Source organism: Balaenoptera musculus, chromosome 3 (genome assembly GCF_009873245.2).
Source record: "Balaenoptera musculus isolate JJ_BM4_2016_0621 chromosome 3, mBalMus1.pri.v3, whole genome shotgun sequence".
In the NCBI taxonomy this organism is placed as follows: domain Eukaryota; kingdom Metazoa; phylum Chordata; class Mammalia; order Artiodactyla; family Balaenopteridae; genus Balaenoptera; species Balaenoptera musculus.
In genome coordinates this window covers 132,803,018-132,807,418 of record NC_045787.1, presented here as the reverse complement: position 1 = coordinate 132,807,418, position 4,401 = coordinate 132,803,018, and the positions used below count along the sequence as shown (strand labels likewise).

General features: G+C 44.7%; 1 pseudogene; it reads left to right on the top strand.

Annotated features, from left to right (window-relative positions):
* The first annotated feature begins 743 nt into the window (after nucleotides 1-743).
* Nucleotides 744-886, top strand: LOC118893742 (annotated as a pseudogene).
* Nucleotides 887-4,401: the final 3,515 nt, after the last annotated feature.

Below are 4,401 nucleotides of genomic sequence, written 5' to 3'. Positions count from 1 at the left end.
CTGAAGGGACGAGGCTAAGGCCCCAAACCCAGAGAAACCCGTAGCTGAGCCTTAAGCTATAGTTCGAGAGCTCTGAACTTCAGAAGAGAAAGCCACTGCCAGTCTGCAGCCTGCCCTCTCTCTCTCCTCCAGCCTCTCATAAGGTGCCTCTCATAAGCTGGACCATCCAGAAAGCCGGAAAAATAGGGAATTCCCAGGCTGTGGCTTCCAGGGGTCAGAGCAAGATGGACAAAGGAGGATAATGGACCTAGAGGGGGAAATGAAGACTTTTGTACACACTGCTACACAGGGATGCTTCTCTGAAACTCGGTCCCTGGGAAGAGTCCTACCTCAGCAGGTCAAAGACAACAAAAACCATGTAAGTGTTCCCTCCTAGTCCATGTGGGGTCAGGAAGGCTCAGCACGGAGAACTCTAGGGCAGCTAACAGCACAGAGCTGGATTTCTCACTGCCTGCTGCAGGGGTATTACCTTAATTTGGCCAAACTGTCTGTGATAAAGGGGAGAGAAGCCCTGCCCAAACCTCCTTGGGATCAAAGGCATGACCTTGGAATTCTTGGACTTTGGTACCTAGGTCAGTACTGGTGTTCACAGGGAGAGTTACTGGTGTTTCAGGTGAGCTTTTGTGGGTATTTGAGAATTAAAAATAGGAGAAGGTAGGGTTGGGACTGGCTGTGTGCAAGAGCATATGTGCTGTCTACCAGTGCTTGGAAGTCAGGGCCACTTTTAAAATAAAGATAATCTTATCACTTCTTGGCCTTTTGGCTAAGATCAAGTGTAGTATCTGTTCTTATCCATTTAAATAAAGGCAATCCCAAAATGAAGGCAGTTTAGGCATCTTGGAAAGGCACATTCCTCTTATCTATGACTTTAGCACAGGCATCCTTGCTTTAATACTACATCTCTCCCTCAACACACATGCACGTGCATACACGTACATCAACACACACACACACACACACACACACACACACACACACACACACACACACACACACACACACACACACACACACACACACCATGCCACATCAGGTCTCTCAAGCCCAAACCAGCCTTCCATCCCCTCCTGAAGTTTCAACCCCAGCTTCCACTGAGCCCCCTCCTCACCCTGATTTGGTCATATTTCCTATTTAGTTTAAATCAACAGTCTGATTTTATCAACAATAACGCTTTATGGAGGTTTATTTCTTCAAACAGACTGTGTTCCTCTTTGCTATAAAGTTAATTTTATGTTCTTTGTTCACTTTCCTAATCTGCAAATTACCTCCTCCCCTTCCCTGATTACTTACATTGGAAAAACAAGCCCCTTTTTGCTTCCAGTTTGAATATTCTCTGCCTTATCTTGATGGCCCTAATCTCTCTCCCCCGACTGGCCTCTCAAGGCAGCGGTAAGTAGCCGGCAGGGCACAGCTGCCCGCCAGCACAAACCCCGTGCAGCAGTGAGCCGGCCAGGCCTGCGTGCCTTGCTCCTCCACCGGCCTTTTTTTCCCAATCCTTTTTCTCAAAGTGTGGGAAGAGGCTCAGTTGCAGCAGGGAGGATTAGAAATTCTGGGATCCACTCCATGCTCTCAGAAAGTCCTAGTGGGAAGACGGAGAACTTCCGACACTCAGAGAAACAAGGACAAATGCTTCGGAGGCTGACATTTGGCTGATACTGCATGAAAAATGACCTGACTCTTTTGTTGGAAACGCCTGAAGGGGGAGGGGCTGCGAAAGGAAGAGCTCACTGGGAATGGAGGGAAAACAGAATCAGTTCTTACATGATCAGGATTTTTAAAGAGGATGGGGAAGAGATGACCTGGCTGTCAGAAATGTCAAAGAGAGTTAAGTGTGTTTGTAATTGCACAGAGGGAAGGGAGAAAGTGAAATGGGGAAAGACCAAGGAACTGACAAAAAATTAAAAAGACAGAGCTGGAAGGGATATTAGCAAACCTCATGCTTTACGAATGAGAACACTGGGGTCCCAAGACCAGACACCAAGTTCTAACAACAGGAAAAGAGTGATGATATCGATGATAATAATAATGGCAAGTGATATTTGCTTACTGTTATTTATCCAACCAGTTCACCCTCTTACTGTTGTTTAGTGCATGCCATGTTCATTTCCATCTCCGGACTTCTAGGTTCCCAATAACAATAAAAGCTAATATTGGGGCTTCCCTGGTGGCGCAGTGGTTGAGAATCTGCCTGCCAATGCAGGGGACACTGGTTCGAGCCCTGGTCTGGGAAGATCCCACATGCCACGGAGCAACTAGGCCTGTGAGCCACAACTACTGAGCCTGCGTGTCTGGAGCCTGTGCTCCGCAACAAGAGAGGCCGCGATAACGAGAGGCCCGCACACCGCAATGAAGAGTGGCCCCCACTTGCCGCAACTAGAGAAAGCCCTTGCACAGAAACGAAGACCCAACACAGCCATAAATAAATAAATAAATAAATAAATTTTAAAAAATAAAAATAAAAAATAAATAAAATTTAAAAAGCTAATATTTATTATGTGGTGTGTGCCGGACACTGCCTAAAGGCTTTACATGTCTTATCACATTTAATCTTCCAAAACAAATTCCAGGAGGTAAGTATAGTTATCATCTACATTTTACAAGTGGAAAAGAGTGAGGCACACAGAGATTCATAACTTGGTGAAGGTGACAGGTAGGAGGATGGAGCCAGGATTCAACCAGGTCTGTCAATCTCCTGAGCCACATTCAAAAAATATTTGTGGAATGAATATATGACCCAAATTTGTATATTTTTCACACAAACCTCGCTCCAGCTTTAGTCCCAATGCTCTAATTTTCTGGGGGACATTGTACCTCTCCAGGCTTCCTGATTTCTGGGGCAAAGTCATCTTCTGATACCATAGGCTGGGCCAGAGATAGGGTAACTCTTTCCATAAAGGGCTAAATAGGAAATATTTTAGGCTTTGCAGACCACATCCTTTCTCTGTCACGCGTTCTTGTTTTTTTTTTAACAATCCTTTAAAAATGTAAAAAATCATTCTTAGCTTGAGAGCTCCCTCTGACCCCTGTTCTAGGCCCCCAAACCTTGGAGTCATGCTTAAAATGTCCCTCTCCCACCACCTGTCCATCCAATCATAAAGGTTTTGGGGTTTGGGCTGCCTCTCAAAATACCCTTTACATTTTTTTCAGCACCACCCCCATCCCTAGTCCAGGCACCCACTATCTCATGCATGCTCTGGTCAACAAAATGGTCTCTCCTATTCCCCAAAGGAGCCATATGTCACTGCTGGATCTATTTTCACAAACAATGATTTGCACAGATCGTTCCCTTGCTAAAATACCTTCAAATCTAAGCCTCTTCATCATCAGAAAATCCACAAACAACAAATGCTGGAGAGGGTGTGGAGAAAAGGCAACCGTCTTGCACTGTTGGTGGGAATGTAAATTGATACAGCCACTATGGAGAACAGTATGGAGGTTCCTTAAAAAACTAAAAATAGAACTACCATACGACCCAGCAATCCCACTACTGGGCATATACCCTGAGAAAACCATAATTCAAAAAGACACATGCACCCCAATGTTCATTGCAGCACTATTTACAATAGCCAGGTCATGGAAGCAACCTACATGCCCATCAGCAGATGAATGGATAAAGAAGATGCAGTGCAGAAATAGAGACACAGATGTAGAGAACAAACATATGGACACCAAGGGGGTAAGTGGCAGGGGGGTGGTGGTGTTGGGATGAATTGGGAGATTGGGATTGACATGTATACACTAATATGTATAAAATGGATAACTAATAAGAACCTGCTGTATAAAAAAATAAATAAAATAAAATTCAAAAAAAAAATCTAAGCCCCTTACTCTTCATTCAAGGACTGATCCCCCCAAACACACACACACACACACACACACACACACACAGAGTTATCTGGTCTTTAAATCATAAAAAAAAGAACAGCTAACATTTAATGAGCATCAATATGATCTAGCCACTCTGCTAGCCCCACAGATTATCTCATTTAAGATTCATCAGAACCCTATGAGATAGGTATAATTATGAGCCCAATTTTACAGATGAGTAATTAGGCTCAGAGAGGCTAAGAAACATATGCTAGTTTATACAGTAAAATGGTAAAACAAGGAACCAAATTGTGGCTATCAGACTCCAGGGTCCCTTCCCTTAACCTCCATCCTGTATTACCCTTAACATATCTCCCCCTCTGCCCTTCCAGAGCCTCTACACCAGTCCCACCGAGAAACATCCTCCAAGGGACCGTTGATTCAAGAGACAGCGAGCAGGTCACCCCGCAGGATACACATCTCAACTCTTGGCCTGCAAAGGGCAGCAACTGCTCTGGAAGAAAAGTTGGTGCCTCTGAACTTAGAGCACCATAAATTGAGCGGGGGTATCTTAGGTGTGGAGAGTGGGTTTCA